Source organism: Petromyzon marinus, chromosome 80 (assembly GCF_048934315.1).
Source record: "Petromyzon marinus isolate PM22_M1 ecotype Great Lakes invasive population chromosome 80, UKy_Petmar_22M1.pri1.0, whole genome shotgun sequence".
Lineage (NCBI taxonomy): Eukaryota > Metazoa > Chordata > Hyperoartia > Petromyzontiformes > Petromyzontidae > Petromyzon > Petromyzon marinus.
In genome coordinates, this window is record NC_133746.1 from 2,919,317 (window position 1) to 2,929,524 (window position 10,208).

The 10,208-nt window shown below is 53.5% G+C and overlaps 1 long non-coding RNA gene across 1 annotated transcript; it reads left to right on the top strand.

The window, feature by feature from the left end:
- Positions 1 to 3,068: 3,068 nt before the first annotated feature.
- LOC142907622 (uncharacterized) lies at positions 3,069 to 7,814 on the top strand. The gene is made up of 3 exons (XR_012931132.1): positions 3,069 to 3,977; positions 4,790 to 5,263; positions 6,606 to 7,814. It is a non-coding gene; the product is annotated as an uncharacterized LOC142907622 (long non-coding RNA).
- The last annotated feature ends 2,394 nt before the right edge of the window (positions 7,815 to 10,208 follow it).

The window sequence follows — 10,208 nt, forward strand, 5'->3', positions numbered from 1 at the left end:
TCTGTGTGAGGTGAGTCTGTGGGTGTCTGTGTTAGGTGAGTCTGTGGGTGTCTGTGTGAGGTGAGTTTGTGGCTCTCTGTGTGTGGTTAGTCTATGGGTCTCTGTGTGTGTCTGTTGTTGGTGAGTCTGTGGGTCTGTGTGTGGCGAGTCTGTGGGTCTCTGTGTGTGTCTGTGTGTGGTGAGTTTGTGGGTCTCTGTTTGAGGTGAGTTTGTGGGTGTCTGTGTGAGGTGAGTCTGTGGGTCTCTGTTTGTGTCTGTGTGAGGTGAGTTTGTGGGTGTCTATGTGTGGTGAGTCTGTGGGTCTCTGTGTGAGGTGAGTCTATGGGTCTCTGTGTGAGTCTGTGTGTGGTGAGTCTGGGTGTCTGTGTGTATCTGTGCGAGGTGAATTTGTGGGTCTCTGTGTGTGGTTAGTCTGTGGGTCTCTGTGTGTGTCTGTGTGAGGTGAGTCTGTGGGTGTCTGTGTGAGATGAGTCTGTGGGTCTCTGTGTGTTGTGAGTCTGTGTGTGTCTGTGTGAGGTGAGTTTGTGGGTGTCTGTGTAAGGTGAGTTTATGGGTCTCTGTGTGTGTCTGTTGGTGGTGAGTCTGTGGGTCTCTGTGGGTGTCGGTGCATGGTGAGTCTGTGTGTGTCTTTGTGAGGTGAGTCTGTGGGTCTGTGTGTGGTGAGTTTGTGGGTCTTTGTGTGTGGTGAGTCTGTGGTTCTCTGTGTGTGTCTGTGTGTGGTGAGTCTGTGGGTCTCTGTTTCAGGTGAGTTTGTGGGTGTCTGTGTGAGGTGAGTCTGTGGGTCTCTGTGTGTGTCTGTGTGAGGTGAGTCTGTGGGTCTCTGTGTGAGGTGAGTCTGTGTGTCTGTGTGAGGTGAGTCTGTGGGTCTCTGTGTGTGTCTATGTGAGGTGAGTCTGTGGGTCTCTGTGTGTGGTGAGTCTGTGTGTGTCTGTGTGAGGTGAGTCTGTGGGTGTCTGTGTTAGGTGAGTCTGTGGGTGTCTGTGTGAGGTGAGTTTGTGGCTCTCTGTGTGTGGTTAGTCTATGGGTCTCTGTGTGTGTCTGTTGTTGGTGAGTCTGTGGGTCTGTGTGTGGCGAGTCTGTGGGTCTCTGTGTGTGTCTGTGTGTGGTGAGTTTGTGGGTCTCTGTTTGAGGTGAGTTTGTGGGTGTCTGTGTGAGGTGAGTCTGTGGGTCTCTGTTTGTGTCTGTGTGAGGTGAGTTTGTGGGTGTCTATGTGTGGTGAGTCTGTGGGTCTCTGTGTGAGGTGAGTCTATGGGTCTCTGTGTGAGTCTGTGTGTGGTGAGTCTGGGTGTCTGTGTGTATCTGTGCGAGGTGAATTTGTGGGTCTCTGTGTGTGGTTAGTCTGTGGGTCTCTGTGTGTGTCTGTGTGAGGTGAGTCTGTGGGTGTCTGTGTGAGATGAGTCTGTGGGTCTCTGTGTGTTGTGAGTCTGTGTGTGTCTGTGTGAGGTGAGTTTGTGGGTGTCTGTGTAAGGTGAGTTTATGGGTCTCTGTGTGTGTCTGTTGGTGGTGAGTCTGTGGGTCTCTGTGGGTGTCGGTGCATGGTGAGTCTGTGTGTGTCTTTGTGAGGTGAGTCTGTGGGTCTGTGTGTGGTGAGTTTGTGGGTCTTTGTGTGTGGTGAGTCTGTGGTTCTCTGTGTGTGTCTGTGTGTGGTGAGTCTGTGGGTCTCTGTTTCAGGTGAGTTTGTGGGTGTCTGTGTGAGGTGAGTCTGTGGGTCTCTGTTTGTGTCTGTGTGAGGTGAGTTTGTGGGTGTCTATGTGTGGTGAGTCTGTGGGTCTCTGTGTGAGGTGAGTCTGTGGGTCTCTGTGTGAGTCTGTGTGTGGTGAGTCTGTGGGTGTCTGTGTGTATCTGTGTGAGGTGAGTCTGTTGGTCTCTGTGTGTTGTGAGTCTGTGTGTGTCTGTGTGAGGTGAGTTTGTGGGTGTCTGTGTAAGGTGAGTTTATGGGTCTCTGTGTGTGTTTGTTGGTGTTGAGTCTGTGGGTCTCTGTGGGTGTCTGTGCATGGTGAGCCTGTGTGTGTCTTTGTGAGGTGAGTCTGTGGGTCTATGTGTGGTGAGTCTGTGGGTCTCTGTGTGAGGTGAGTCTGTGGGTCTCTGTGTGAGTCTGTGTGTGGTGAGTCTGTGTGTATCTGTGTGAGGTGAGTCTGTGGGTCTCTGTGTGTGGTGATTCTGTTGTGGTGAGTCTGTGGGTCTCTGTGTGTGTCTCTCTGGGTGTCTGTGGGTCTCTGTGGGTTTCTCTGGGTCTCTATGGGTCTCTATGTATATCTATGGATCTGTGTGTCTCTATGGGTCTGTATGTATTTCTATGGGTCTTTGTCTTTACGATTCTCTGTGTATTTATATGGGTCTCTATGCATCTTTGTGGTTCTCTGTGTGTCTCCCACATCCCCCACCAGGAACCCACCATCCGCACCACGAACCCACAACACGGACCCACACACTCACCAGGAACCCACAAAACTCACCTCGTCAATAGTTTCGCTCGGATAGCTTAAAGCAGAAGTTGTTCGAAAGGCGACGATGATGAAGCTAAAGCAGCTGAAGTTTAAGAAGCTGCTGTCTCCTTCACGCCCGTCTCGTACGCTGAGGAAGCACGTGGTGATTGCGACATCACCGGTGCTGTCACAGTGCGAGGGACGTTACCACGTACCCTGCAGCCACGCCACTCCGAGTGCAGTGCCAGTGCGAGATCACGCCCCCAGAAGCCGCCTCACGCCCCGCCTCTTTGGGCGCCCCCCACCTCCACCCCCAGCTTCTACTTCCGCTTCCGGTCGGGGCGAATGGCGGTGATGGCATGAAAAATCTGAACCCTGTCTGGGCCTCCTCGAGGTCGGCTCAGCCTGAAGATGCCGACACGGGGCTTTTTGTGAGGTGAGTCTGTGGGTGTCTGTGTGAGTCTGTGGGTCTCTGTGGTGAGTGTGTGGGTCTGTGTGTTGAGTCTGTGGGTCTCTGTGTGGTGAGTGTGTGGGTCTCTGTATGGTGAGTCTGAGTCTCTGTGGGTGTCCATACATTTCCACACGATGATGATGATGATGTTATTAGCCACTTGGTTGAGCTTCTATCGTTTGTAATAGCCAGCGCTACATAGCTCCTTACCTGGTAAAATGTATATCGTTCAGTTTAGTATTTGGGTTTCTGTATCTTTGTGGGTCTCTGTGTGTGTCTCTCTGGGTGTCTGTGGGTCTCTGTGGGTCTCTGTGGGTCTCTATGGGTCTCTATGGGTCTATATGCATATCTATGGATCTGTGTGTCTCTATGGGTCTCTATGTATTTCTATGGGTCTTTGTCTTTACGATTCTCTCTGTATTTATATGGGTCTCTATGCATCTTTGTGGTTCTCTGTGTGTCTCCCACATCCCCCCACCAGGAACCCACCATCCTCACCACGAACTCACAACACGGACCCACACACTCACCACGCACCCACATCCTCACCATGGACCCACACACTCACCACGAACCCACAACACGGACCCACACACTCACCACGCACCCACATCCTTACCACGGACCGACACACTCTCCACAATCCCACAACAAGGACCCACACACTTACCACGAACCCACAACATGGACCCACACACTCACCAGGAAGCCACAAAACTCACCTCGTCAATAGTTTCGCTCGGATAGCTTCAGCAGAAGTTGTTCGAAAGGTGACGATGATGAAGCTGAAGCAGCTGAAGTTTAAGAAGCTGCCGTCTCCTTCATGCCCGTCTCGTACTCTGAGGAAGCACGTGGTGATTGCGACGTCACCGGTGCTGTCACAGTGCGAGGGACGTTGCCACGCCCCCTTCAGCCACGCCCCTCCGAATGACGTGAGAGTGCGAGGCCACGCCCCCGGAAGCCGCCTCCCGCCCCTCCTCTTTCGGCGACCCCCACCTCCACCCCCAGCTTCTACTTCCGCTTCCGGTCCGGGCGAATGGCGGCGATGGCGGGAAAATCTGAACCCTGTCTGGGCCTCCTCGAGGTCGGCTCTGTGTGAGGTGAGTCTGTGGGTCTCTGTGTGTCTGTGTGAGGTGAGCCTGTGGGTCTCTGTGTGAGGTCAGTCTGCGTGTGTCTGTGTGAGCTGAGTCTGTGGGTCTCTGTGTGAAGTGAGTCTGTGTATGTCTGTGTGAGGTGAGTCTGTGGGTGTCTGTGTGAGGTGGGTCTGTGGGTGTCTGTGTGAGGTGAGTTTCTGGGTCTCTGTGTGTGGTGAGTCTGTGGGTCTGTGTGTGTCGAGTCTGTGGGTCTCTGTGTGTCTGTGTGTGGTGAGTCTGTGGGTCTCTGTGGGTGTCTGTGTGAGGTGAGTCTGTGGGTCTGTGTGTGGTGAGTCTGTGGGTCTCTGTGTGTGTCTGTGTGTGGTGAGTTTGTGGGTGTCTGTGTGTGATGAGTCTGTGGGTCTCTGCGTGAGGTGAGTCTGTGGGTCTCTGTGGTGAGTGTGTGGGTCTGTGTGTTGAGTCTGTGGGACTCTATGTGGTGAGTGTGTGGGTCTCTGTATGGTGAGTCTGAGTCTCTGGGTGTCTATACATTTCCACACGATGATGATGATAATGTTATCAGCCAATTGCTTGAGCTGCTATCGTTTGTCATAGCCAGCGCTACATAGCTCCTTACCTGGTAAAATGTATATCGTTGGGTCTCTATGTATCTTTGTGGGTCTCTGTGTTTCTCTCTCTGGGTGTCTGTGGGTCTCTGTGGGTCTCTATGGGTCTCTATGTATTTCTATGGGTCTTTGTCTTTACGATTCTCTGTGTATTTATATGGGTCTCTATGCATCTTTGTGGTTCTCTGTGTGTCTCCCACATCCCCCCACCAGGAACCCACCATCCGCACCACGAACGCACAACACGGACCCACACACTCACCACGCACCCACAAAACTCACCTCGTCAATAGTTTCGCTCGGATAGCTTCAGCAGAAGTTTTTTGAAAGGCGACGATGATGAAGCTGAAGCAGCTGAAGTTTAAGAAGCTGCCGTCTCTTTCAAGCCCGTCTCATACTCTGAGGAAGCACGTGGTGATTGTGACGTCACCGGTGCTGTCACAGTGCGAGGGACGTTACCACGTACCCTTCAGCCACGCCCCTCCGAGTGACGTGCCACTGCGAGACCACGCCCCCGGAAGCCGCCTCCCGCCCCGCCTCTTTGGGCGCCCCCCACCTCCACCCCCAGCTTCTGCTTCCGCTTCGGGTTGGGGCGAATGGCGGTGATGGCGGGAAAAATCTGAACCCTGTCTGGGCCTCCTCGAGGTCGGCTCAGCCTGAAGATGCCGACACAGGGCTCTGTGTGAGGTGAGTCTGTGGGTCTCTGTGGGTTTCTGTGTGAGGTGAGTCTGTGGGTCTCTGTGTGTGTCTGTGTGTGGTGAGTCTGTGGGTCTCTGTGTGAGGTGAGTCTGTGTGTGTCTGTGTGAGGTGAGTCTGTGGGTCTCTGTGTGTGGTGAGTCTGTGTGTGTCTGTGTGAGGTGAGTCTGTGGGTTTCTGTGTGGGGTGAGTCTGTGGGTGACTGTGTAAGGTGAGTTTGTGGGTCTCTGTGTGTGGTGAGTCTGTGGGTCTGTGTGTGGCGAGTCTGTGGGTCTCTGTGTGTGTCTGTAGGTGGTGAGTCTGTGGGTCTCTGTGGGTGTCTGTGCGTGGTGAGTCTGTGTGTGTCTGTGTGAGGTGAATTTGTGGGTGTCTGTGTGTGGTGAGTCTGTGGGTCTCTGTGTGTGTCTGTGTGTGGTGAGTCTGTGTGTGTCTGTGTGAGGTGAATTTGTGGGTGTCTGTGTGTGGTGAGTCTGTGGGTCTCTGTGTGAGGTGAGTCTGTGGGTCTCTGTGTGTGTCTATGTGTGGTGAGTCTTTGGGTCTGTGTGTGGCGAGTCTGTGGGTCTCTGTGTGTGTCTGTAGGTGGTGAGTCTGTGGGTCTCTGTGGGTGTCTGTGCGTGGTGAGTCTGTGTGTCTTTGTGAGGTGAGTCTGTGGGTGTCTGTGTGAGGTGAGTTTGTGGGTCTCTGTGTGTGGTGAGTCTGTGGTTCTCTGTGTGAGTCTGTGGGTCTTTGTGAGGTGAGTTTGTGGGTGTCTGTGTGAGGTGAGTCTGTGGGTCTCTGTTTGTGTCTGTGTGAGGTGAATTTGTGGGTGTCTGTGTGTGGTGAGTCTGTGGGTTTCTGTGTAAGGTGAGTCTGTGGGTCTCTGTGTGTGTCTGTGTGTGGTGAGTCTGTGGGTGTCTGTGTGTGTCTGTGTGAGGTGAGTCTGTGGGTCTCTGTGTTGAGTCTGTGCGTCTCTGTGGTGAGTGTGTGGGTCTCTGTATGGTGAGTCTGAGTCTCTGTGGGTGTCTATACATTTCCACACGATGATGATGATGATGTTTTCAGCCACTTGGTTGAGCTGCTATCGTTTGTAATAGCCAGCGCTACATAGCTCCTTACCTGGTAAAATGTATTTCATTGGGTCTCTATGTATCTTTGTGGGTCTCTGTGTGTGTCTCTCTGGGTGTCTGTGGGTCTCTGTGGGTCTCTGTGGGTCTCTATGTATATGTATGGATCTGTGTGTCTCTATGGGTCTCTATGTATTTCTATGGGTCTGTCTTTACGATTCTCTGTGTATTTATATGGGTCTCTATGCATCTTTGTGGTTCTCTGTATGTCTCCCACATCCCCCCACCAGGAACCCACCATCCGCATCAGCAGGCATCGTCAGGGTCGGGATGGAACCCACGACCTCCTGTATACCAGGCGAGGTAGTTAACATCTCCCAGCCACTGTGATGATGAGAGAGAGACATAGACTCCAAATATACAGCAGCAGGGATCGTCAGGGTCAGGATCGAACCCACGACCTCCTGTATACCAGGCGAGGTAGTTAACATCTCATCAGGGTCGGAATGGATCCCACGATCTCCTGCGTATCAGGCGAGGTAGTTAACATCTCATCAGGGTCGGAATTGAACCCACGACCTATATACCAGGCAAGTCACCTGAGACCCCAGGCAGCAGCAACTCGCCACAACAAACACAACTGCAACGTTCTGTTGAGTCCGCTTATTTATTAACAACAACAATCGATAAACAATGGTCTAGATATATATGTACACATTATTACATTATAACTTATTTTGTATCTCTATCCTAACTCTTCACACGCGCACGTGGCTAGGCTGGCTGTAGTCCATTGTGTGGTGAGTGTGGGTGGTGAGTGAGTGTGGTGGTGGTGCTGCTGCTGCTGCTGCTCGTGGTGGTGGTTGCACCGATTCCACCACCACCACTCCGCTACTCTGCCGTGGGCCGTCCACCACAGAGGAGCAGGCGGCCGAAGAGCGAGCGGAGCGCCTTGCCCACACACGCCAGGACCCCTCGCTCCCTCTCCTTCTCCTCTTCCTTCTCTTTCTCCTCTTCATTCTCCTTCTCCTCTTCATTCTCCTTCTCCTCTTCATCCTTCTCCTCTTCATCCTTCTCTTCATCCTCCTCTTTATCCTCGTCGTCATCCTCCTCCTGCGTCTCCACCACCTCTGTCCTCTCTCCAAAAGTCTGGGTGAGCGGTGACGATGGTGATGGGAGCTTCTCCTCCGGCTCCGCTCTGTGGAGAGAGGCAGCAACACCACAGCAGCGCATCATCGTCATCATCATCGTCGTCGTCGTCGTCGTCGTCATCATCGTCATCATCATCATCGTCGTCATGAACATCGTCTTCATCATCAACATCATCATCGTCATCGTCGTCGTCATCATACCCACAGAGACCCATAGACCTACAGAGACCCATACTCATAGCGACCCATACAGACCCATACTCAGAGACCCATACTCATAGAGACCCATAGACCTACAGAGACCCATCCTCATAGAGACCCATACATACCCACAGAGACCCATAGACCTACAGAGACCCATACTCATAGCGACCCATACAGACCCATACTCATACAGACCCATCCTCAGAGACCCATAGACCTACAGAGACCCATCCTCATAGAGACCCATACATAGCCACAGAGACCCATAGACCTACAGAGACCCATACTCATAGCGACCCATACAGACCCATACTCATAGAGACCCATCCTTATAGAGACCCATACATACCCACAGAGACCCATACTCATAGAGACCCATACAGGCCAATGCTCATACAGACCCATAGACCTACAGAGACCCATACTCATGCAATGAGAGCACCATCTCCTTTATTACGTGGGGTGTGGTGTGATATGCAGTTATGGGTTATCTCGGGGAAAAATTACATCGAGGCCAAAGGTAATGGGGCGGAGCCACCCGGGAAGCCTCTGGAACGCTCCCAAAGGTTCCATGAGGGACGTGGCCAGAGGCGGGGTTTAGTCGCCAGGGAGCGAATATAAGTGGGGGCCGGAGCAAGGTGCGGGGTCGGTGTGTGAAGAATCAAGAGGAGCTTCCTGTCGCTGCTGCTGCTCCGCCATCTTTATCGGCCACGTGGCGGCTCAACCTTCAGCCAATCAGCCGCTCCCTAGCCAGCGCCGTCAGCCAGCGGCGTGCTAGAGAGTGGGGCGAGCGCCACGTGGCGCAGGGCAGCGAAGCCGCTTGGGGGGCCATGCATCCGTGGTGCGAGTGACAAGAGACGAGTAGACAACCAACTGTACCGAAGTTTTATTAATAAACGTTTCAAGTTCTTATCGTGTTGGAGCCACTCATTACACTCACAGAGACCCATACTCATAGAGACCCATACAGATCTACAGAGACCCATACTAATAGAGACCTATACAGACCCATACTCATAGACCCATATTCAGAGACGCACAGAGACCCATACTAATAGAGCCCATACAGACCCCAGAGACCCATACTTATAGAGACCCATACAGACCCCTGAGGCCCATAATCACAGGGACGCATAGACCCACAGAAACCCATAGACCCACTTAGACCAGAAGCGACTTGGCCATCTCGAATGATAGCCGAATCAAGTGGACAGATAACATCATCATCATCGCGTGGACATTCATAGCGGCAGTCAAATACTCGAAGTGCATGACGCCGATTCTCAACGTGGAGGGGAAAATCCTGAGGACCCTGAGAAGAATCCACGCGGTGACCACGGGGACAGAAATGCAGAATGCAAATATACAGCAGCAGCTGGCATCGTCAGGGTCGGGTTCGAGCCCACGACCTCCTGTATACCAGGCGAGGTAGTTAACATCTCATCAGGGCCGGGATCGAACCCACGACCTCCTGCGTACCAGGCGAGGTAGTTGACGTCTCATCAGGGTCGGGATCGAACCCACGACGTCCTGCGTACCTGGCGAGGTAGTTAACGTCTCATCAGGATCGGGATTGAACCCACGACCTCCTGCGTATCAGGCGAGGTGGTTAATATCTCATCAGGGTCGGGATCGAACCCACGACTTCCTGCGTACCAGGCGAGGTACACAGAGAGAGGCTCACCGTTGCTCAGCAGCTGCAGATCCCTGCACAGGAGTGGTGCCACCGCTGCTGCTGATGGTGATGGTGGCCCAGTTGGTGGTGTCGGCCCAGCTGGTGGTGGTGGCTCGGATGGTTGTGGTTGTGGGGGTGGCCTCGCTGGCGGTGGGGGTGACCTCACTGGTGGTGGTGGCCCGAGTGACGGTGGTGGCCCGAATGGTGGTGGTGGTGGGGTTGGCCTCGCTGGCAGTGGGGGTGGCCTTGCTGCTGGTGGTGGCCTCACTAGCGGTGGAGGTGCCCCCGATGGTGGTGGTGGTGGCCCAGATGGTGGCATTGGTGGGGGTGGCCCTTCTGGTAGTGTTGCGAGTGGTGGTGGTGGTGGTTTGGAGCCAGCTGTGAGCCAGCGCCTGCTCAGGCGTCATCCGGAGATTCGGATCCCATCTATTGGGAGACGCACGGGGAGGGAGGGGAGGGATGGAGGGAGACACACACGTGGTGAGAGGGGCATGGTGAGATGATTTGACAGGGTGGGAGGTGGGGGGAGAGTGGGGAGATGGCGGCGTGGGGGGAGAGATGGCGAGGGTGGGAGGGAGTGGTGGTGGGTGGTGAGTGGGTGGCAGAGCTGTCAACCCGTACGGTTTATTAGATATTCTTGTGCAGGGAAATTGTGTTTTCAGGTCCGTACGGAGTGCAGCCGTTTCAATTCTGGGTAACAATAATAATTCGTTTCTATTTGTTTGTCCCTTGTGATCGGATTTTGCAGGATGAACGTTGAGATTTATGAGGGTCACGGGGTGACCAATAATTTTGTGTCTGTAGTAAGGTAGGGCAGTGATAAGGTGTTGACAGGTATGGGGTGGTGAGTGGGGGTGAGTGAG